Source organism: Myotis daubentonii, chromosome 4 (assembly GCF_963259705.1).
Source record: "Myotis daubentonii chromosome 4, mMyoDau2.1, whole genome shotgun sequence".
Taxonomy (NCBI): Eukaryota; Metazoa; Chordata; class Mammalia; order Chiroptera; family Vespertilionidae; genus Myotis; species Myotis daubentonii.
Window position 1 is genome coordinate 52,423,278 of NC_081843.1, and position 25,336 is coordinate 52,448,613.

Sequence of the window (25,336 nt, forward strand, 5' to 3'; positions counted from 1 at the left end):
CAGGGCGGCTGCGGCGTCTGCCTGCACTCACGCCCTCAACCGGGGAGAGCGGGTTGGGGGCGTGAGTGCCGGTGGTCGCCTGGGACCCGATCACGCGGGCCAGCAGGGCGACTCGCCCCCAACCCGCTCTCCCGCCCAGCAGGGGACACTCATTTCCCCCCATCACTGGTTCTGCCCCCAGCCCAGGCCTGACGCCTCTGACAGAGGCGTCAGGCCTGGGCTGGGGTCAACGCCTGAGGGCTCCCAGTATGTGAGAGGGGGCAGGCTGGGCTCAGGGACACTCCCCCCCACACACACACCCAGTGCACGAATTTCGTGCACCGGGCCCCTAGTAATTCAATATATAAGCTAATATGTATTTAGTACTTACTACATGCTAAGGATGGTATGCTTTACATTGATTAGGTTACTTTAATCTATACAGTGACTCATTGGTAGATGTTATTACTTTCCCAATATTTAAATTGGAATTGAACCTAGAGAGGTATGTAGATTGCCCAGAGAGTAACAGAGGTTAGTTCTGATGCCTTAGATGACTTAAATTGGCACATGCATTCAGAATTTAAAAACAATGACTCACATGGTGAGAAAGTGATTCCTATTTTGGTTCTATTTTACTATCCTTTTGATTACATCATGATAAAAATGCCATTTGCATGCTTGGTCTTTAATATATGTCTAATGTTTGGTAACCTACCCTTAGACGCAGAGATTCCAGTAGACAATAGTTTCTAGCTAGAACTTAAAGACATAGTTTTCTTTTCACTTATACTTACTTTCAATTTAGGATAATTAATGGAGGTTTTCCATTTATAATACTTTTATAAAGTTTCCCTCTTAAAGAAATGGAAAAATGCATTTATTTAAAGAAAATAATAAATAATACTGCAGGTAGTATACACAGATATGGTATAAAAAAAGATTGAAATTTGGGAAAACTTTCCCCAACTAACAGGTTAGTATAACCAATTGGGTCAACATGCAATATCCTAAAGGGAGATTAGGGAAGTGTGATTAAAGTGTGAATTCTCTTTTCAAGAGGGAGAGATTGGGATGAATAAAGAGCCAGTTTCTAGAGCAACATATATAAAGCAGATAAATATCGAGTGGGAAATGGTTCCTTCGTAAGAAATGTACTACAGAGATGGACTGAGATTTAGATTTGGTTTCACAATATATCTAGCAAATTCTCAGAACTTAAATTTCTATAGTAAATTTTGGCTAATTTGTTTTCATCAAGACCAAAAAAAAAAAAAAAAAAAAGGAATAGTTTTGATTCACTGGGAAGAGATTTGTGCAGTTTCCAGGACAGCACAAGTAATAGGGCTCTTAATTCTTGGTGGAGGAAGTGCGCTAAATATATCCTGGACGCCGGGCTTGTGTGTGGAGGGTGTGGTGGGGGTTGGGAATAAGATGGGAAGAGAACAGGACTGTAATTAGAGAAGCGGACATGTTCAGGATGTAAAGAGGACTCGTGCGGAACGAAGAAACAATTTAGCATCATTGACATGATTAACTAAACTGTTGGCCGAGTTTAAATTAAGCAAGGTGTTCAGGGACTACAGCTGTCGTGTTTATTTTAGTTGCATGTGATGGGAGCTGTTTCTTCCCAGCATGACAACCTATCAGCCTCAAGATGCAAACTGGAGGGCCAAGGCCCTACAGAGGAAACGCAGGCCTCTCCTATAACCCGCCCCCGATCCAACAGACTCAAACGAAGGAGCAGGGGTGAGACGGCAGGGTATATGGGCGTGGCCTCTGCGTGGGCAAACGTGCCCTTCCACCGTCTATTTTTTTCTTGTACCGCTCCTATCTGAACTGCAACGGAGTGAACGTTATGCCAAGAGACTTAATCTTGTTAATCAGGTTCCCAGTCGAATTAGGATTGACTTTTAATGCCTCCATTTTGGTGGTTGCTGTAATAATTTCTGAAAGCCAAGCTGCGCCAGTCCTGCCCTAATTCCCCACACCCCCTTCCCTTTCCTGGAGACCCCACCCTCTTCTCCCAGCCCTAACCACAAAAGGCAGCGCAGTGCCAGCCCCGGACGGGGCCTCGCCCCGCCCCAAACGTCGCAGTGCCGCAGGGAGAGGAGGCGGGCCCAGACGCGGGCGTGGGCTGGGAAACTGTGTGGCCTCGTCCTTCCTCTCTCCGGCCAATCTGAGCTGTCCCCTGGACCGAGAAGGGAGGACCCGGGTGCGGAGACGCCTGAAGTCCTTTTCCCCTTTTTCTGCCACGTCCCATCCATTGACGTGAGCCCACTCCCAAGGTTCCGATTGGATACGTGCATTTTCCAGCCCCACTCGAAGTCCTTTAAGTCTATTGGTCGGTGCTGTTTTGGGGCGGGGTTTCCGTGCCATCCTCCGCCTCTACTGCTGCGCGAGGGGCGGGACTCGCCGCCGCCGCCTCTGCTTCCGCCGCCGTCGCCGCCGCCACCGCGGGCTCCGCCACCTGCCACTGCGCGTTAGGCGGGGGAGGAGTCGGAGGCGGAGAAGAAGGCGGAGGTGGCGGGTGGAGGATCGAGGGCTGTTCTCGCTCCGGAGCCGCTGCACAGTTCGGTGAGGGGATTTTTTTTTTTTTTTTAAATCTGGCTTGTTCTGATGTTGGTTATAGGAGGGTCGGGCGAGGAAATTGCTGCCTTTACCTCCTTCCTCTCTTAATTTCTGTCGAGAGGGAGCGGGGCCTATCTCGGGTCCGCTGCGCCGGCCATGGTGGGTGGGGTTGATAGCTGTTTAGAGGCCTCCTCGCCTCCTGGGCCCGGTCCAGCCGGGACCCGGCACCGCACTGGTGTCCCAGCGGATGACATCGGTTGGTCTCGGAGGTCTCCACCGTCCGCTTTTCCTGTGGCCTCTTCTGCTGTCCTTGGTGCCTCGGCCAAGGACCCCGCTGCCCCCCGCTGCCGTTCTCCCCACACTGGCGACTGAATGAGTTTCCCCGCACTGACACCCCCACCGCCTTCTCTGCCCACTTGCAGTCTCCCCTCGTAGAGCTGGTCCATCTTACGCCATAGGCCTGCGGCCCGCTCTCCCGAGGAACCGTCCGTCGGCTGTGTGCGCGTTTTCCCGAGCTCACCCGAGGCCCGGGCACGCAGTCACGCTGGGCCCGATCGGAGCCCCATTTCCTCAGTGCTTCTCCCCCTAACGATGCCAGGTCAGGGCCCGCTCTGGCAGTCAGCCTCAGCTGTGGCCTCTCAGAGATTGCTGCTGCACATCCTTTTGCGCACATTCAAAATGGTGAGCTTAAAGCCTCTCAGACCAAGTTAAAGAAAAGGGGAGGAGAGAGTTTTGTGGCGGCGAGGAAGAAGAACCTGTGTAGGAGGTGCCCCTCTCCAGACATGATCGTGTTTTTATTTTTATTTACATGCTCATCGACCCTGCTGTGAATCTGCTGGTTCTGTGAAGTTCACGATTATCACAAAAGGCCTAATATGTTGTTATTTTTTATCATGAACTATTGGATCAGTTAAATTTTTTAAAATGGCAGTCACCTCTGCTGAAGACTACAGACCATTTGAAGAGTGTAAATAAGCATGAAGATTAAAGAAATAAACGTTTGAGCTATTTTTTTTTCAGTTTTCAATTGCCTTATGAAACTCGTGTCCTTTTATATGCAATACCTTTAGTTTTAAAAATTAACGGCAGACATGCAAACGACGTAAAATTCAGCAATCTAGAAAAATAATGACTAGGTGAAATGTGAACGTTTCATCCCTCAGTCCCGTTTTACTGTGCAGAGTTAACAATTTACGTTCATCTTTCTAAATGCACTTTTAAACATGTGCATACACATAAAGTTGTTTGGGAGGATGGTATACCAAACACATTGATATATCACTTGCTTTCTTTACTTAATTATATATCTTGGACATCTTTACTTGTTACATATAGGTCTCCCTAATACTTTTTTTAAAGGTTAAGTGATATTTCATTAGTTCGAATAGGCTAGAATTTATTGAACGATATCTCTTACTGAAAGACATTTAAATTAGTTTCTTTTTGCTATCACAAAATGCTTTCTTTAAAGCCAACTTTTAAATGTATTGATGTTTTTAATTACAAACTTTAAATCTTTGTAAATTTTAAAAACAGTACTGGAGAATATAAGATTGTTCTACACCTTCCTATAGTTCTACCTTCAAAGTCAACTCTTCAGAAAACTTCCTCCATCAGTATGTGATTATTTCTGGAGCATGGATTCTTAGAAATGGAATTGCTGGGTTAAAGAGTATGCATACTTTAAATTTTGATAACCATTTCTTCATTTCCCCCCCAAAGTTATTCATTACTGTTTTTATGCATTTCTTCTCCAGAAGAACTTTAGACTCAACTTGTAAATTAAAAAATCTTTAAGTACCACATGGTTATGGTTATTGTTGCTTTTTAATAAGTCTTGATATCAGATAATGAGTCTCCAACTTCATTCTTTTTCAAAATCATTTTGGCCATTTAGTTCTTTTGCTTTTTGATAATTTTTTTTAGAAGTGATAGGATTTCTACAAAAAGTGCCGAGGAGATTTTCATTTAGATTGTCTTTAATATATTCACCAATTAAGAATTGACATCTCAATATTGAGTCTTCCAATTAATGAACACAGGATATCTTCATTTATTTAAACCTTGTTTGATTTCTTTTATCAGCATTTTGTAATTTCAGCATACAGGTGTATACTGAAAAAAATCTCATTTTTGTTAAGATTTATACCCAGGTATTTCATTACTTCTGATACCAGTTAAAATTTAGTATGCAGTTGTTCATTGATAGTATAGACATACAGTTGTTTTTTGTATACCTTGAATATGGCAACTTTGCTAAATTCACTTAAATCTAGTAAGGTTTTTTGTTGTTGTTTCTTTGGCATTTTTCTATGTAAATAATGATGTCATTTGCAAATAAAGAACAGTTTTATTTCTTTGTTTTCACTTCGTGTGTACAACCTACTTTCTTTTTCCTCCCTTATTTCATTGGCTAGGATTTCCAGCATGATATTAAACGAGTGGTGAGAGCAGATCTTTTGTCTTGTTCCTGATGTTACGAGGAAAACTTTTGTTCTTTAAGTATAAAGGGCCTTTAACCAATCAACTATATATAGTTACAGTAAGTGTAATAGGTCTTTTATCAAGTTAAGGATGTTCCCATTCTGTTCCTAGATTGCTGAATTTTTATTATGAGTGGTCATTGAGTTTGCTCAAACTTTCTTGCTGTATTTATTGAGGTGATCATATGGTTTATCTTCTTTGGTCTGTTAATATGATGAATTACATTGATTTGTTTTCAAATGTTGAATCAACCTTGCATTTTCTAGGTGTACCTCCCTTGGACATGATGTTTTATCATTTTCATATATTAGTGGATTTAATTTGCTAATATTTTGTTGAATACTTTTTTATATCTTCATGAAAGATGCTTTTTCATATTTTTTTGGTATCAAAATGATGCTGGCCTTGTATAGTGTTTCTTGTATTTTCTGAAAAATTTTGGCTAGGCTTAATACTTGTTTCATATTTTCACTAGAGTTTGCAAGCCACCCATCTGGGTCTAGAGTTTTCTTTAATGGTTTTAAAGGATAAACTTATTTGCTTTAATAGGTATAGGATGATTAGGGTTATCTGTTTTTGAAAGCTTCCAGTCTTTGACAATGTGAGTGACCTTTACTCACTATGTGAGCTTTAATAGTTGGTATCTTTCAAGGAATGTACCTGTTTCATCTATTCATTGCCATAATATTTCTTTATTGCCCTTTTAATGTCTGAAGCATCTGTAGTGATGTCTTTTCTTACATTACTGATATTGACAGTGTGTCCTCGCTTTTGTCTTTATTAGTAGGTTTTCTGGTTTATCAAAAATGTTTTGTTTTTCCGAAGATCCAGTTTTTTTATTTTTATTGTTATTTAAAATACATTTTTATTTAATTGATTTCTGCTCTTTATTTCTTTTTATATGCTTTGGGTTTAAATCTCCATTCTAATTTCTTAAGGTATAAGCTTAGGCCATTGACCTTCTTTTCCTTCTCAGCACTGCTTTAGATATTCTCATAAATTTTGCTATGTTGATACTAGAGGCCTGGTGCATGAAATTTGTGCACCAGTGCAGTCCCTAGACCTAGCCTGCTATTGAAATATGAGCATCTGCCGTGGAAGGGCAGGTCGCTGATCTCTGGGCCCTGGGCAGCAACTGGGCCCCCGGACCCCCACGCGCCCCTCTCCGCCTGAGTCCCCATGTAGAGATGCAGTGAGTACAGCCGGACACCACAGGCCAGGGCGCAACGTGGGCCTCTGGGTCGCCCAGCAGTGCCGCACAGAAGCCGGGTGAGTAGTGCGCTCTCTCCTGGCTGGCCTTGTCCACTGGCTCCTGTGCGAACCCACGGGGAGCCCTATGAGCCCCTGCAGTCCTGGCGGCTACAGCCGGCTCACCCAGAAGCAGCCGTGCGGGTGCGTGACAGGCTCCTCGCGGGCACCCGGCACCTGAGTACGGGGGCTTCCCTGGAACGTGAGCCCTGGCATCCTGGGGGAGGATAGTAGGGAGAGTGAGAGTAAGCTTGGTGGACACCTCGCATTCTCACTGCACCTCTGTCCCTGTCACCCCTGCCCCAGGTAGCTGGCAAGAAGTCACAGCCCCCTGACCAGGTGCCGTGGGAGGTTGGTCACCGCCACCCAACCCCAGAACCCCATCCCAGCCCGGGGTCGGCCCCGATCAGGCAATCAGGGCCTGCCGGCTGCTGGTCGCTGTCTGCAGAGTGATCAGTTGGGGCCAGGCCCCCTGTCTGGCTCCCTCAGCACCTGGGAGCAGGGCGGCGGCCCCGCCCCCTGCCGTTAACACTGGTTGCCGTCTATGGGGCGATCGGCGGGGCAATTGGGCCCCCGCTTGCATCTGCCTTGGCCTGGTGCCGCCTGCTTACCTGCTCTACCATCCCACCGCTGTCATGCTCTTGTCGAGGCCCATTGGGGCCGGGAGTGCCTCCACTGCCATCTGCTGCCAGCACCACATTGCCTACGCCTGTCATGTTCTGCGCCACCCCCTGGTGGTCAGCCCATGCCATAGTGAGCGGTTGAGCTCCCGGTTGAACTCTCGGTTGAGAGGACAATTTGCATATTAGGCTTTTATTATATAGGATTTTCTAAGTTCTTATGTGACTTTTGCTTTGACTTATGGGTTATTTAGAATAGAAGTATATTATTTACATTCCAAATATTTGATGATTTTACCTAGTTCTTTCAGTAATTGATTTTTATGTTTAATTTTGTTATAAGCAAGTAATATAGAATATATAATTTCTTTTAAACTCTTTGAAATATTTTTTATGGCAGGATATGGTTAGACTTGGTAAATGTTCTATGTGTACTTCCAAATATTGTGGATTGTGCTTTTGGGTAGAGTATTCTATAAGTTCTTTATTACATATTAAATGTTAATTTCAATATTTTATATTAAATATGCTATAATTGTCATGTCAAGTTAAATGATGGTGCTTATTAGGTTGTCTGTTTCCTTATGGGGAGTCTACCTACTTGTTGATCACCATAGGAAAAGTTTAAGTCTCCAAATATAATTGCATATTTATTTTTCCTTTTTGTTCTAACAAATTTTGCTTCATGTATTTTGAACCTCTCTTGTTAGGTGCATGTATATCTAGGGTTGTATGTCTTCTTGAATTTACTCCTTTGTCTTATATAATATTCCTCTTTATCTCAGTAATATTTCTTCTTCTGCAGTCTACTTTATCTGAAATTAATAGTCCCACTACACCTTTCTTTTCATTAGGTTTTGCATGATACATCCTTTTACTTTGAATTCATGCCTTTATATTTAAAGTGGGTTTCCTGTAGACAGCTCACTTTTTAAATCCATCCTGACAGTCTGGTTTTTTAGTTCAGTTGTTTACACCATTTATGTTTAATGTAATCATTGATGTAAATCTGCCATCTTATTTTCTATTTAACCCATCTGCTTTATGGTCTCTATTTTTTAGCTCATTTTTTCTTGATTTGCTCTTTACTACTCATATTTATTTTGCTTCTTTAAAAAGTTATACTTCTTTCTCTGTGATTTACATTATGCATCTTTAATTCCAGTCTCTATTCAAGCACTGTAATACTACTTTTTTATATAGTGTCAGAACCCTATAACAGTATATTTACACTTTTTCTTTCCTATCTTTTGTACTATTATTGTCATACTTTTACTTATGCCATAAATTCATGATATCTCGCTATTATGTTTGCTCTAGACCTGCACTGTCCAGTATGTTAGTCACTAGCCAGTGTGACTATCTTTATTGTAGTAGCCATTTTTCAAGTCTTAGTAGCTATGTGTAAGATATAGAATATTTCTGTCTCACAACGTTCTATCAGTGCTACTGTACACAGTTCTGTTTTGAAGTGACTAAAAATAAGAAAAAATATTTTACATTTACCTTCAATTTAATTATTTTTAGACGTCTTCAGATCTTTGTAGAATCAAGTGTCTGTTCTTTCTGTCTGAAGAACTTTATTTCACACTTCTTGCAGTTCAGATCTACTGCTAGCAGAGTTTCTTGGATTGACTTAAAATGCTTTATTTTACCTTTTCTTTAGAAAGATTATTTTGTTTGGTACAGAATTCGTGTTCACATGTTTTTCTCATACGTATCACTTTAAGGATGACACTGTATACTCTTTGGCTTGCATTGTTTCTGATAAGTTAGTTGAAATTCCTCTCTCCATTAAATGTTCCCCTTATTGTTTGTTTTTATAGTAGATTGAATATGATTTGTGTGTGTGTATGTGTTCTGTATTTATCCTGATTTTTGTGGTTCACCACTGAGCTTAGATTTATGGTTTGATCTTTGAATCATATTTAGAAAATTCTCAGCATTTTTCTTCTAATATATTTTCTGTACCATTTACTGTTTTCCTGTGGGATTCCAGTGACACACGTGGTAGGTACTTCATTTGCTACAGTTCCACAATTCTTGGAGGGTTTGTTTTCTGTCCTCCCCCTACTGCCTCCTCCCCAGCACCCCTCCTTTGACACACACACACACACACACACACACACACACACACACACACACATTCACACACACACACACACACACACACATTCACACACACACACACACACACTTTTAGAAAAGTACTTTGTATCTCAGTTTGGGTAATTTCTCATGACGTGTTTTGAAGCTCATTTATACTTTCCTTGACTGGTCTTTTTATGAGCCCATAAAATACATTCTTCATCTCTGATTATGTGTTCTTTATTTCTTGAATTTTCATCTTCATTCTTGAAATCTGTGATCTGTTTCCTAACCCTGCTCCAGCAAAGGCCCTTTCTCTTTTACTTATCCTCTAGCCAAAATGGAGGACATTGGTTGCTGCCCTTCTCCCAGTGGTTTAATGCTCCCCTCTCCCCCATAGGAGTTAGAATTTAGGTAGGGTTTCATTCTTTTCCCACATTGGCAGTCAGTTCCTTTCTTCCACCACTGAAAAATAGCTTCTTTAGTCTCCCAGCTTGTTTCCAATCTTTTTAGCACCGAGTAGGGATCTGTGGATAAGAGCCTGTGAGTGACTGCCAACTTTATATATCTGTAATTCTCAGAGATTCTATACTCTTTTTTTTTTTTTTGGTTTGTTTTTGCAGCTGTCTTGTAATTCCTTCCCACAGATCTAACACACAGTTCTGTGAATAAAGGAAACAACATATTTATTCTATGAGGCGTTTCCAACTATGTAAGTCTACAAAAAAGATTCTATACTCTTTAACCCACACTTTATCTTTACCTGCAATGTAATTGCCTGATAAAAGGGAAATTAGACACCCGAGGGAAGTAAATTATCCAGAGCCTCTAGAAAAGTGGTTCTCAACCTTGGCTGCACATTAGAATTACCTGGGAATCTTTAAAATCCTGATTTCTGGGCCTCATCCTCTGGAAATTCTGTTTCTTTGTTGCTAATGTTGTGGCCCCACCCCATAACAAAGAAACAGCATTTCCGGAGGATGAGGCCCAGAAATCAGGATTTTAAAAAGATTCCCAGGTGATTCTAATGTGCAGCCAAGGTTGAGAACCCCTGCTCTAGAAAAATCACATCCAGCATTCAGGAAGGATGCATTTTTTAATTTCTAGGGGAACTATTAAAAGAATGACACTAGCCCGGCCAGTGTGGCTTAGCGGAGTTGAGCACCGACCTATGGTCATGGGTCAGTTCCTGCTCGGTCAGGGCAGCACATACTTGGTTTTCGGGCTCAATCCCCAGTGGGAGGCGTGCTGGAGGCAGCCCATCAATGACTCTGTTTCATCATTGATGTTTCTATCTCTCCCTCTCCCTTCCTCTCAGAAATCAATAAAAATATGTTAAAAAGAAGAAAGAATGGCACTAAAAGGTATATCAAATAAGCTAGTAGATGAAATAAAATAGAATCATACCGAAGAAGTCAAAAAAGGAAGAATAAAGGAACAAATAATGAATAAGGAAAATGAAAATAATAGCAAGATGATACTTAAACTCGTCTATATTGGCAGTTATGTTAAGTTTAAATAAATGCTTCAGTGAAAATACAAATATTTTTAGGCTTAAAAATAAGTGAAATCCAAATATATATTCTGTTTATAGAAAAAAAATACTTTAAAGGCTCAGATAGGATGAAAGTAAAAAGATGTAATAAGTATTGTCTGCAAACACTCACCAAAAGAAAGCTCTATTAACATTGTATAAAATAGACTTAAGGCAAAACAAGTATTATAAGTGACGAAGAGGAAAATACAATAAGTGGGTCAGTTTACCCAGATAAAAAAAACCTTAAAGCATGTATTCATCTAGTAATACAACTTCTGAATATAGAAGATAAGATAACAGGAAATATAGATATGCATTTATAGCTAGAGATTTTAAATATATATTTAAAGTAACTGATATAACAATTATATTAAAAAACTAGTAAGAGAATAGAAAATTTGAATGACATGATTCATTAACTTGGTGTAATTGACATTTATAAAACATTGTATCTGACAACTGAAGATTGCATATTTTTAAGTGCACATGGAACACTTGCCAAAATATTCTGGTTCTTAAAGAAGTATCAGACTTCAAAGGATTGAAATTATACAGTGCATTTTTTCTTTTTTACCACTGTGGAATTAATTACAACTCAGTTACAGAAAAATAACTACAAAGCTTCCAAATGTTAGAAATTAAGCAAGACATTTCTAAATTGTCCATGAATAAAAAACAAAGTCATAATGGAAATTAGAGAACATTCTTATTGAAAAACAGTAAAATAAACAACCTGTGGAATGCAACTGAAGTAGTGCTTTGAGAGAACTTTATAGTTTTATATGCATGTAAAGACAAAAGGTTAAAAGTCGTTAATATGAACTTGCAACTTAAAGGAGAAATCAAACTCAAAGAAAGTAGAAAGAAAGAAATAGTAAATGTCAAAGTAGAAACCAATGAAATAGAAAATATCAACAGTTTTAGAAAACTTTTTAAAAATAATAAATGTGTAATGAACTGATAAACAAAACAATGGGAGAAAACACAAATTACCGATACCAGGAATAAGAAGGGAGGCATCACTACAGAGTCTATAGATATTAAATTGTTAACAAAGGGAAATTATGAACAACTTTATATTAATACATTTAATAACTCCAGTGAAAGATCATAATCATTCAAAAAATTATCAAAACAGATATGTGAAGAAATGCAAAATCTGAGTTGTCCATTGTCTATTAAATAATTTGAATTTATTAAAAACTTATCCACAGAGAAAACCCCAGGCCCAGATGACTCACTGGTAAATCTTCCAAACATTTAGTAAGGTATAATATCAGTTTTATACAGACTCTTTTGAGAATTATAAAAAGGAGAATGTTTTCCAGAATATTTTATGATTTTAACATAATCCTGATAGGAAAACCTGACAAGAATATGACACACACACACAAAAAGAAATTATAGACTTATATTTTTCATGAACATATATATATATATAGAAGTAATTCAGTGATATGTAAAAAGGGATAATATATTACAGATTTGTCCCAGGAATGCATGGTTGATTTAATATTTTTAAGATCAATCTGATCTACTACTTTAACAGAATAATGTAGAAGAACCATAGGATCATCTCTGTAGATACAGAGAAATCATTTGACAAAATTCAACATCTGTTTGTGTTAAAAATCCTCATCAAAATAGGAATAGAAAGAACCATCCTTAATTTTTAAAAGAGTATCAACAAAAAATCCACAGCTAACATCATACATAGTGAGTGAAAGTTCTAGCCAAATATTGGAGGAAACTGGAAGAATTCAGAATCCAGTTTATAGGTAGAAAACAACTTCAAAGACAATAGCACTAGAATCTGATATTCACAAAGGTGTACTGCTGAAATACATTTTTTTCTCTTTATAATCATCTCCATTTCTAGAAAAGGTAACCATAGTGAGATTAATTTGCGTGCAATGTTGTCTAGTGAAAATAAATTTGGCTTGGCTATTTATGTACCAGTACTAGTAAGTGCAGAAAGAATAGTGACTGACCATATAGGTTCTTTTAAGTCTGCTTTGTTGGAACTTTTCATAAAGAATCTCAGATTGGATTTTCAAAAGCTTCTTAGGGCTAGGAAGCCAAGCTAAGGACGTGTTCAATTGTGTCCTGTTACAAAGAGAACAGATTTTTATTGAATTTATGCAAATACATATATAGTCAGGAAAAATAGGAATATTTAATAAGAGTTTCTGAATTCTGGAGGAATCAGGTAGAGAGCAAAAGGTAGATTTTTCAACTTCTGTTACAAAGGTACACTTTATCAAATTGCTCTATACCTGGTATAAAAGAGAGGCAAAAAGGGGGTCCTTTAAATCTGGAAACAAAACGTTAAAGAACTAGCAATGTTTGAAATGATAATAAAAATTATAATCATCTTTATTGTCTTATTCAGTGCTATGTAGTTCTTGTTTTGCTTCATCGTGGGTTAGCAGCTTTATGAATCAATCAGTTTTCCATTAAAAAATTCTTACCCTCCATTCAGTGTTACGATCTTAGTTATTGGAAACCTTTACGTTTGAGTAACTTGTCAGGCCCTTTTCCATGAATTTCTTTGAAGATGGAGAACTTTTGCAGGAAAAGTTTCCAAAAGCATCAAAGTGAAATAGTAACACTCTGTAAATGAGAAAATACTTGAAAATGGCCATGGTTAAAGATCTTCTAAGAGTTCACACATACATCTACATACACTCACATTCAGAAATTATTCAGTCGACTTAGTTACCATTCAACCAAAGTGACAAAATATTTCAAAGACAAATACAGAAAGTTACAGAGTTGTAAAAGAATTTTCTTCTTTTAAGAGAGAAGACTGATTTTTCTCAGTAATCAAAGACTTGATAAAAATATTATGAAGGCCAGGAAATATTTTCATAAGACACAGAATCTTTGTTTCCAAGGCAGATTACAGTAAAGGTTAAATAAAATCACAACCCTTTGTTTTTGTTTTTAATTTCTCATTAAGAGCAGGCCAATAATCTAAAAACACATGATCATACCAATAGATGCAGGAAAAGCATTCAACTAAATCCAACATTCATTTTTGATAAAAACCTCTTAGCAAAGTGGGGATAGAGGGAGCATATCTCAACATGATAAAGGCCATATATGACAAACTCACAGCCAACATCATACTCAGTGGGCAAAAACTAAAACCATTTCCCCTAAGAACAGGAATAAGACAGGGATGCCCACTTTCACCACTCCTGTCTGACAAGTGCTAGCCATAGCGATCAGACAAGAAGAAGAAATAAAAGACACCCAAATTGGAAAAGAAGTAAAACTCATTATTCGCAGATGACATGATACTGTACATAGAAAACCCCAAAGACTCCATCAAAAAACTACTAGACTTCAAAACAAAACAAAACAAAAAACTTCTTCTTTCACCAAGGGAAACCAAATTCTAATTTTGCACCAGGATACTTTGTATTTTAAAACTCTCCCTTGTCTTTAAACTTAAATAAATAGATTCTAGTTTTAACATTACTATACATAAAATTCCTTTCTCAATATTCATTTTCTACAAAGAAGTTTCTTTATCCATTCAGCTATTGTCCTACAAGTAACAGCCATTTTATCTTAGGACAAAATTTTCTTTTTTCCTTTACAAAACATAACAAAACATGTCCATATTTTCCTTACCCAAAAAAAGCACATTTTATTTTCTTTTTCTGCTTTTCATATACATTCATTTTTCTTTCACCCTTATTATTTCTGGTAGTTTTAATTACATATTAATTAGTTTATTAATTAAAATTTTTAACCCCTAAGCTAGTGGAAAATAAGTGAGCAATTACGGGATAGAAAATTTGTAAATACATTTTATACTAGGAGTATTTTCTTCCTCATAGTAAAAGTTTCATATTGGTACAAGACATGTTTATTCACAAACCCAAATATCTTCTGTAAAAAAATGTAAAAACCATAAGTAGATCATCTTATGTTTAGCATTTCATATTTATCTTGGAAATGCTTTAGATATAAATGAATATCCATTATCTGGTTTAACTTAGTATAAACTTTTGTTTGTTTAACTAATGTACTTGCTTTTAATAATTATGCTTGGTTTGGATATTAAAGAACTAATCATCATCTTATTTTTTTTATTGACAAATTTTGAAGATATACCTGCTTTTATTAAGCCAAAAAATGTAAACTAACCTTTTTTAAAATTTTAATCAAAGAGTATCTTAGATCATGTGAACTTAAAAACATTTGGGCTGCCCGGCCAATATGGTTTAGTGGTTGAGCGCCAACCTATGAATCAGGAGGTCACAGTTTCATTCCCAGTCAGGGTGCATGCCTGGATTGCAGGCTCGATCTCCAGTAGGGGTGTGTAAGAGGCAGCTCATCAGTGATTCTCTCTCAGCATTGATGTTTCTCTCTCTTCTCTCCCTTCCTCTCTGAAATCAATTTAAAAAAAATTGGGATTTCTATAATTCTGAGAGAATAGTGTGTGTGTGTGTGTGTATATATATATTGTGTATGTATGTGTGTGTGTGTGTGTGTATATATATATATATATATATGGTGTACTGGTTAATAATGTCAGATTTTGTAATCAAAGAAAACATGATAATTTCAAGAGAAACATCAAAAGTGCTTTAATCAAAGTAATGTTCATCACTAGCTACACATTTCCCCATCTTTCAGGTAATTTGTGGATACTGTCCCAGTAGAACAGCGGTTCTCAACCTGTGGTTCACGACCCCTTTGGGGGGTCGAACGACCCTTTCACAGGGGTCGCCTAAGACCATCGGAAAACACATATATAATTACATATTGTTTTTGTGATTAATCACTATGCTTTAATTATGTTCAATTTGTAACAATGAAAATACATCCTGCATATCAGATATTTACATTACGATTCATAACAGTAGCAAAATTACAGTTATGAAGTAGCAACAAAAATAATTTTATGGTTGGGGGTCACCACAACATGAGGAACTGTATTAAAGGGTCGCGGCATTAGGAAGGTTGAGAACCACTGCAGTAGAACTTCCTTGTTTTGAGGCAAACCATTCAGAGACCCAATTTTCCACTTCTTTTTACATTTTGAAGTTCTGCTCAAAAAGTGCTTGTGCCATCGATTAGAACAAGAGGTAATCTGAAGGAGCAAGGCCTGGTGAATACAGTTGGTGGGTTAATACTTCCCAGGCAAGATAGATCTTTTAACGTGCCTTTAACTGGTTTTGAAGTGTGTGATGGTGTGTCATCATGAAACAAAATTACTTTGCCGTGTCTTCTGGCACATTCTGGTTGTTTCACGATCAAAGCATGGTTCAAATGGATTATTTATTGTTGGTAGCAATTAGTATTAACGGTTTCACCTGGTTTTAGAAGCTCATAATACACCACACCTTCCTGATCCCACCAAAGGCAGGGCATTGTCTTCTTTCCGAAGCGATTTGGCCTTGCAGTCGATATTGATGATTGACCTGGATCAACCCATGATTTTGTGCATTTGGGATTCTCAAAATAAATCCACTTTTCATCGCCAGTCACAATTCAATGCAAAAAAGACTTTCTTTTATGCCATTGAAGAATATTTTACTGATGAGTTTTCAGTTTTCCATTTGTCTTTCATTCAATTGAGGTGGCACCCATTTTCCTTCCTTTAAAATCTTTCCCATTGCTTGTAAATGATCGGAAATTGTTTGCTGAGCAATGTTTAATCTTTCTGCAAGTTGATTTTGAGTTTGACACGCATCTTCATCCAATAATGCTTGTAATTGTTGGTTTTCAAACTTTTTCGGTTGACGTGGACGTTCTTTCTGTTTCACATCAAAATCATCACTTTTAAAGCCTATAAACCAGCGTTCACAAGCATCTTGAGATGGAGCACATTCACCATAAGCTTCCTGTATTCAGCAGCACTTTTCTTCAAAATAAACTAATGAATTAAAACTTCCCGCAAATACTCTTTTTGGGGCACAAAATTTGACATTTTTAAGTGTAAAAATATCTATGATGTTAGCACCTTCAGAAAATTTGACATACAAAGTTTTGAAGCTTGCTGTTAATACAACAACATAGCATACATATCAAATCACATATATATCAACACGTGTAACTCCAGCTATTGAAAAAAATCCGCATTATTAACTGGTACACCTAGTGTGTGTGTGTGTGTGTGTGTGTGTGTATGTGTGTGTGTGTACTTAATTTTTTAAAGACAAATAGAGCTTTTTACAAATTCATTTTGGCAATACCATTTAGAGATAGAAAAATATTGTCTATAACATACAGACATAAACATATAGAAAGACATAACCAGAGATCTTACACTTTTGTTTAAAATGTTTATCCATGTATCCTGTATAAAACTCAAAAGTAGTGGGATACAGATTATGTTTCTGGCAGATGCACTAAATTAAGGTAACTTGCTCAGATGGCCAGTCTTTTACTGAAGATTTTTTTATTTGCATACTGTGAGGATCCTTTTAAAACTGTTTTTAGATTCATTAAAAGCTTCTATTCAAAGAATGCATTTCATTGTTTCATTGTGGTTTGGAATCCTCTCTTTTAAGGATGCTTCTTAAGGTGGACCTATCTAAGTTAAAGGTTCTTCAGAGTGGCCACTACAATTTCAAAAGTTCACCCATTTTCCAAAAGGCAAAGATTCTGGTCCATCGACCAGGTAGAACTCATCTTTGCCTTTAGATGTCCAAAGATGTCTTTATTACAAAAAGCCTTGTTTCCCAACTGGTCTAAAACACAAGGTATCATGTGTTTTTCCCCCTTTGGCATAGAGTAGGATGACTTACCAAGAAGCTTCAACAAACAAAACAGAGGTATACACAATAAGTCAGAGAGTTCAAAACACAAAAAGAACGGAGCTTGGATCAAAGAGAGACTTAGTCTCAAACTCCAGTATTGGTGAGAAAGCAGTGAGCTCAGTGGCGTCTGTGGGTTACCAGCACCTGTTTGCTTATCTGATACCTTGGAGTCACTGGAGGACTTTGGATCCCACTTCTGATGCCATGTAATGTCAAAAGTTCAGAAATAACAGAAGTAAAACCAATGAATCACTGAAGTATTAGTAATCAGTAAAAGTTTATTATATACTAGTACACACCAAAAAAAATTTGTAAACCAGGAGCACTCAAACCAAAACATGGATTTAGGCTCAGGGGTATCCTATCTAATAAAAGAAAAAAAGGGTAATTAACCGTACCTCCGCTATGCTTCCCATTGGCTAATCAGGGCGATATGCAAATTAACTGCCAACAAAGATGGCGGCCGGCAGCCACACAGCTGAAGCAAACATGAGGCTCCAGTGATGGAGGAAGCCAGGGTTCCCCGTTTGCCACGGCCTGGCTCTGAGCTCCAGAAGCAACAATGTTTCAATTATAGAAGCTAAACAAACCCTAGATACCTGATTTTTCAGCCGGCCGCAGCCTCAGAGCTGGGAGCGCCAGTAACGGGAACATGTTTCAATTATAGAAGGGAATGGACTGACTATTCTTGGTGGGGAAAGGGGTGTGGGGGACGCGGGAAGAGACTGGACAAAAATCGTGCACCTATGGATGAGGACAGTGGGTGGGGAGTGAGGGCGGATGGAGGGGCGGGAACTGGGAGGAGGGGAGTTATGGGGGGAAAAAGAGGAACAAATGTAATAATCTGAACAATAAAGATTTAATTAAAAGAAAAAAAGAGTCTGGGAGCTTCAGTCGCCTGCCATTCTGAAAACGACCCTCAGCCCCTCACCCAGACTGGCCAGGCACCCCAGTGGGGACCCCCACCCTGAAGGGGGTGTGACCAGCTGCAAACAGCCATCAGCCCCCCACTCAGGCCGGCCAGGCACCCAAGCGGGTCCCCCACCCTGATCTGGGACACCCTTCAAGGCAAACCAGCCGGCCCCCACCCGTGCACCAGGCCTCTATCCTATATAGTAAAAAGGTAATATGCAAACTGACCCTAACAGCAGAACGACTGGGAATGACTGGTCACTATGACACACACTGACCACCAGGGGGCAGACGCTCAATGCAGGAGCTGCCCTCTGGTGGTCAGTGCGCTCCCACATGGAGGAGCTCTGCTCAGCCACAAACCAGGCTGACGGCTGCCAGTACAGCGGTGGTGGTGGGAGCCTCTCCTGCCTCAGCAGCGCTAAGAATTTCTGACTGCAGCTAGGTCTGCTCCCCGCTGGCAAGTGGACAACCCCCGAGGGCTGCCGGGCTGCCAGATCGATGTCTGATTGCCATTTTAGGCCCAATCCCCCAGGGAGCAGGCCCAAGCCAGCAGGTGGTCATCCCCCGAGGGGTCCCAGACTGCGAGACACCCCCCCCCCCAGTGCACAAATTTTTGTGCACCGGGCCTCTAGTATTGTTATAAAGTAGGTTATGTAGAGAGAAAGTTATTGTTTACAATTCAGATGCTCTTTGACTTATGATTAGATTACATCCTTATAAACCAATCATAAATTGAAAATATCATAAGTGGAAAATGCATTTAATACACCTAGCCTACCAAACATCATTGCTTAACCTAGCCTATCTTAAATGTGCTCAGAACACTTACATTAGCCTACAGTTAGGCAAAATCGTCTAACAAAGCCTATTGTTGAATATATCATGTCATTTATTGAATGCAGTATCCCCAAGAAATGAAACAGAGTACATTGTAAAGTATTGGTTGTTTACCCTGGTGATCATGTGTCTGACTGGGAGCTGCAACTCTCTGCCCCTGCCCAGCATCACAAGAGAGTATCATATAGCTAGCCTGGGAATGGATCAAAATCCAAAGTAAAGTTTCTACTGAATTCATTTTGCTTTCACCACATCATAAAGTTGATAAATTGTAAGTCAAAGCATTTTAAATCAGGGCTATCATAAGCCAAAAACGACCCAGGTCAATTTAGCCGGGTAAAATAAGCTAGATTAAGCTTTCTTTGTATGACTAAACTGGTTTTGTCTGTTCAGGGAATATTCAAGTCTGATTTCTATTTTTTATTTTAACACAACCAAAATAATGTGAAATAAAGTTAGGAAAGTACATTTAGAATAGCATAAAAATATGTAAGATACCTAAAAGTAAATCTAATGAAATTGGGCAGGATTTTTTATGCTGAAAATTACAAAGCAGTGCTAAGAGACATTTTAAAATACTTTTCCCCAAATTGAGCTATAGTGTCAGTAGAAATCCCAGAATTTTTTATTGATTAAATGGATTCCAAAGTTTATATCAAAAGGTAAATGTCTCAGATGTCAAGACTTGTTATGAAGTAATATTAATTAAGATATTTTGTGTTAGAACAGCAGTTTTCAACCTGTGTGCAGTGGCACACTGATGTGCCACACTCATTTTTAAAACATGCAATAATTGACTAGTCAGGGCAGTGACCTTTTCCTATAGACCTTCACATATCTAGTTTCTTGGTTTATGACAAAAGCTTCACTGAAGTTAAAAGAAAGCATTTATTTTTAATAAACTATTAGGTAAACTGGATATTTGTATAAAAAAGGCACATTATATTTTAAAAGTTCATTTGAGTTAGATAATAGATCTAGATGTATAAGCTAAAATTATCCAGCTTCTAGAAGAAAATCTATGAGAATATCTTGACTTTGGAGTAGGCAAAAATTTCTTAGAGCACAAAATTAATAAGTTAGAGTACATAAGAATTTATATTCATCAATACACCATTCAGACAGAGAAAAAGCAAGCGATATACTGCAAGAATTTATTCATAATAAATAAATCTTGTGAAGGACTTGTATAAGTAACTGTTACAAATCAAGAAGGAAAAGGCACAAACAACCCAATTTTTAAAATATGCAAAAAAGTGAGCATATTTTACAGGAAGATATCACAATGGAAGATGTCTAAGAGGCCAATATGCATAGGTAAAGGTGCTCTACATTATTACTTAATTAGGGAAATGTCACAATGCAGAACCATCACACCCCTCCCAGAATGGCCCAAATTAGAGACTGACAATACAAGTGTTGCCAAGGATGTGAAACAACTGGTGCTCTTCTATTTTGCTGGTGGGAATATAAATTGTTTCAGCCATTTTGGAAAACTATCAGTAGCTGTTATAGCGAAACATAGCCCTCTACTGTGAGTTCAGATTTTATGTACCCAAGAAAGGTAAAACATAAAAACCATGTACAAGGATGTGTCTGTAGCAATGAATCTCAGAAATACTTTGTTGAACAAAAGTAGGTAGACACAAATGAATTTATACTGTATGATTCCACTTATATGAAGTTTAAAATAGAAAAAAATAATTTGGGGGAATAGAAGCCAGGAAAGTGGTTGCCTCTGAGTTGGGAGGAGTTAATTACTTAGAAGGGGCAAATGAAAATCTTCTGAAGTGATGATAGTGTTTAATATCTTGAACTAGGTGGTATTTATTCATACGTATGTGTGTATAAAAATTGAACTACAATGTATGCTTAAGAGTTTTGTACTTTATTATTATAAATAACTAATTCTTCAACAAATGAGTGCAAAGAAAAGGAAATATTTTAAAAGTTTTACCATGAAAATTTCCAAACAAATTTCTAGAGTACAAAAAACTCCAAATACACATCATCTTGTTTCAACATTATGCCATTCTTTTAATTTTTTTATCACCTAATCCCCTCCGCTCTCATTTATGCCATTTTTTGGTAGTTAGCACATATTTAAGTGTCTCAATATTAGATATTTAATTTATTCTGAGCACATTTTTTTTTTTTACTTTTACTATTAAATGTAATTGCAACATTGAATTTTCTATTTTCCTGTACCTTTGTTTTTTGTTTTCCTGGCTTAGATGTGGAAGTAAATCTCTGCTGCTGCTTTATTCTGCACTAATTTGACTTGTGTATCTCAAAGGAGGGTGGGTCCTTTTTATTTGTGCTACATCTGAATCAGATATTTTTTTATCTAAATGAAAGAGAAATTTGAGGAATATTCTTCATCTTGTGTTTTTTAATGGATTGGGACTTTATTTTTTTTATCTCAATTATTTTTGACTCCCTTTAAATTTTTTTTTTCTGCCTTAGCCAATTTTACCTCCATTAAACCATAGAAAATATTTATTGTTATAGTGTGTTGGGTATATGCTCATTCAATTCTTTACAGATTTCTCTCTGTAGATAGATTTTTTTAAAGCAGTGTTTGATAAGATTTTTTAAACAACATAACTTAAAAACATTTGGTGAGATAAAGGGTTCACCATAACAAATTGGAAATACATTTTTTGGGTATTTAAGTATAAACTTTGGGGATTATCCAAATATCTGTTCCTGATTACATATATTTTATGTTTCACATATGTTTTTAATGTAATTTTCACTATATCAATGCTGACTTTATTGTTCCTCTTTTATAATAGTTTATGAAAAATTTTCAGAGAAGAATAGTATTTAAGCAAGGTTAGCTTTCTTTATAAAAATAAATCTTATTGATTTTTTACAGAGAGAAAGGGATAGGGATAGAGAGTTAGAAACATCGATGAGAGAGAAACATCGATCAGCTGCCTCCTGCACACTACACTCCCTACTGGTTATGTGCCTGCAACCAAGGTATATGCCCTTGACCGGAATCGAACCTGGGACCCTTGAGTCCGCAGGCCGACGCTCTATCCGCTGAGCCAAACTGGCTACAGCAAGGTTAGCTTTTTATCAGAATACCTCTGAGTATTACCAGAGATAGCAAACCCATTTCATCTCAGGTTAACATTTGTACTTTAATTTTTTTCTCTCTGATGTAATTATAATTTCTACTGTTGTCTGACTGAAGAATTTGGGAGTCATATTCTGTAAGTTTTCTGTGTAGCAGTCTATAACTTCCAAATCTAGTGATTGAGACTTTCTGTAATCAATTTTAGTAATGTGCCCAGTTGTTTGCAGTTACATATAGGAATACTAATATTATCACTTCAGCCCTTAGTTATTGTATATCTGCTAATTGCATCTACTTGATTATTTTGCGGTTGTGTATATGTACAAGCAACCACTTGTGCTTGTGGATAGAAGATATGATAAGTCTAGAGGTAGATTAAAAAGTATGTAAAAGTGAGAATAATTTAAGTACAAGCTTAAATTGTTATTCAAAATAGATGCTTTATTAATTTCTTGCAATATTTACTTTGCCTTAGCAACTGAAAATAGATGAAATAATGTTTGTAGGTTAAGTTGAGGTATAATTGGTTCCAATATATATACAAAAGTTTTCTAGTAGCATTTGTCATTGTTATAAACTCATTTTGTCATGAAGTCTGTATTTCTGAATTTATAGCTCAAATGTAATAATTATCAAAATTTTGTGATAAATTCTTTTACTAAAAGGAAATGTAGGCTAGATAATTATATGTTTGTTTTAAAAGGAATTTTGAGAAACATTTTTAAGATATTTCGAGACATATAAAGCTAAATATTGGAGAATATAATGGGCTTATGAGAGTAATCAAGACTTTCCCTTTTAAATAGTTGGATCAAATTATATTGTTTCTCAACTAACTTATCTATTTCTAGAAAAGACCCTGTTAAAATTGTTTTATTTGTTTGGATACCTGAAACCTATATAATTTTATTAACCAATGTCATCCCAGTAAATTCAATAACAATTTTTAAAAATATGCATTCATATGATTCAAGAAAAGACACTTTAAAGGTGAGTTATTTCTAGACAATTTACTGAATTGGAAAAATATTTGCAACTCAGTGGTATGTGATAAGGGTTTAATATCCAAAATGTATAAAGAATTTTACAACCCAGTATAGCAAAAAATAAAAAAAAAATAAAAAATCAGATTTAAAAGTGGGCAGAGGATATGACTAGACATCTTTTCAAAGAAGACATATAGATGGCCAACAGGTACATGAAAAGATGCTCAATATTACTAATTGTCAGGGAAATTAAAATGAAAGTACAATGAGATATCAATTTACACCTATTAGAATGGTTATTATGAAATAGACAAGAAGTAACAAGTGTTGGGGAGGATGTGGAGAAAAGAGAATCCTTGTGTATTATTGGTAGAAATGTAAATTGGTACATCCACTATAGGAAACATGGAGGTTCCTCAGAAAATTAGGAAGAAAATTACCATATGACCCAGAAATTCCAATTTGGGGTATTTATCTGGAGAAAACGAAAACATTTAACTTGAAAAGACTCCATCATGTTCATTGCTGGAAACAACCTACGTGTCCATCAATGGATGAATGGATAAAGATGATGTTGTATCAAGTTAAGGAATCCCAAAGGGTTGCTGGCATCCAACCAGAAGTACAGAAGGATTCTTCCCTAGAGCCTTTGGGGAGAGCACTGCCCTACTAACATCTTGATTTTGGATTTTTAGTCTCCAGAGCTATGAGAAAATAAATTATTTTAAACTGCCCTTCCTCCCTTCCCTGCCCCCCAATAAGATCTTCTTGGGGAAAAGTGTGATTTTACATACACACAAAATGGGTGAAAGAGTTCAAAAGGCACTAACTTTCAGTTATAAAGTAAGTCCTGGGTATATAATATCCAGCATGGTGACTGTAGTTAATAATACTTTATTGCCGAAACCGGTTTGGCTCAGTGGATAGAGCGTAGGCCTGCGGACTGAGAGGTCCCAGGTTCGATTCCGTCAGGGGCATGTACCTGGGTTGCGGGCACATCCCCAGTGGGAGATGTGCAGGAGGCAGCTGATCGATGTTTCTCTCTCATCGATGTTTCTAACTCTCTATCTCTCTCCCTTTCTCTCTGTAAAAAGTCAATAAAATATATTTAAAAAAAAAATAATACTTTATTGCATATTTGAAAGTTGCTGAGAAAATAGGTCTTAAAAATTCTTACCACAGGAAAAAAAATTTGTAACTATACTGTGATGGGAATGAACTAGACTTAATTGTGATTGTTTTGCAATATATACAAATATTGAATCATTATGTTGAATGCCTGAAACTAATATAATGTTGTTATATGTCAATTATACCTCACCTTTTTTTTTTTAAAAAAAAAATAGAGAATTATTTCTGGCTCCCAGCAAATGGGTCACAGGAGTATAGAACCACTCTTTCAGTTGAAACGCTTCTGGAAGTTAACTAATTTCTATCTTCCTCTGTGTAAAGCTTCATTTGAATCAGTTAGATTTAAATTCTACAAGTAAGTGTCCCTGATTCAGTAGTTATTTGATGAGTCTCTTCTAGGTGATAGGTGGAGTATAGGTGTTAAGCAGCAGTTCTGATAATCCCAACAAGCAAAAGACCAGTATAATTCCTTTTCTTTTTTAAATATATTTTTGTTGATTTCAGAGAGGAAGGGAGAGGGGGAGAGATAGGAACATCAATGATGAGAGAATCATTGATTGGCAGCCTCCTGCATGCTTTCTACTGGGGATTGAGCCTGCAAACTGGGCATGTGCCCTTGACCAGAATCAAACCTGGGACCCTTCAGTCCGCAGGATAGTGCTCTATCCACTGAGCCAAACAGGCTAGGGCTGGTGTAATTCCTTTTGATGCTGTCAACCACAACATGGCACTTTGCATGCTGAGAAGTAGAGCTTTTAAAGGGAGAAATATACTTTTATGAGATGGTATTAGAAAATCTTGTTTTAGTAATAGGTAGAATTATAATAAAATCCAGTGTCTAAGAACATGTAATTTTCACTATTTGTATTATCTGTTGTAGGATAATGCATTAAGCTGCAATAGACTTAACGGCTTAGAACATTTATTATCTTACTAGAGGCCCAGGGCACAAAAATTTGTGCACTCAGGGGGGTCCCTCAGCCCAGCCTGTGCCCTCTCGCAGTCTGGGACCCCTCGGAGGATGTCCACTTACCAGCGGGGAGCAGACCTGAGCTGCAGTCCAGCATCCT

General features: G+C 37.6%; 1 protein-coding gene and 1 non-coding gene across 4 annotated transcripts in view; one reads left to right on the forward strand and one right to left on the reverse strand.

Annotated features, from left to right (window-relative positions):
• The first annotated feature begins 2,399 nt into the window (after positions 1–2,399).
• Positions 2,400–25,336, forward strand: part of PJA2 (praja ring finger ubiquitin ligase 2) — a 68,686-nt gene continuing 45,749 nt past the window's right edge. For 2 of the 3 annotated variants that reach the window (XM_059693937.1, XM_059693940.1), the window contains exon 1: positions 2,400–2,556. The gene's annotated coding sequence lies outside the window, so the exon portion shown is untranslated. Of the gene's footprint in view, positions 2,557–2,972; positions 3,232–25,336 lie in introns of all 3 variants that reach the window. The other variant, XM_059693939.1, reaches the window with a different exon arrangement.
• LOC132233980 (small nucleolar RNA SNORA18) lies at positions 9,612–9,741 on the reverse strand. The gene has a single exon (XR_009452817.1). It is a non-coding gene; the product is annotated as a small nucleolar RNA SNORA18 (small nucleolar RNA).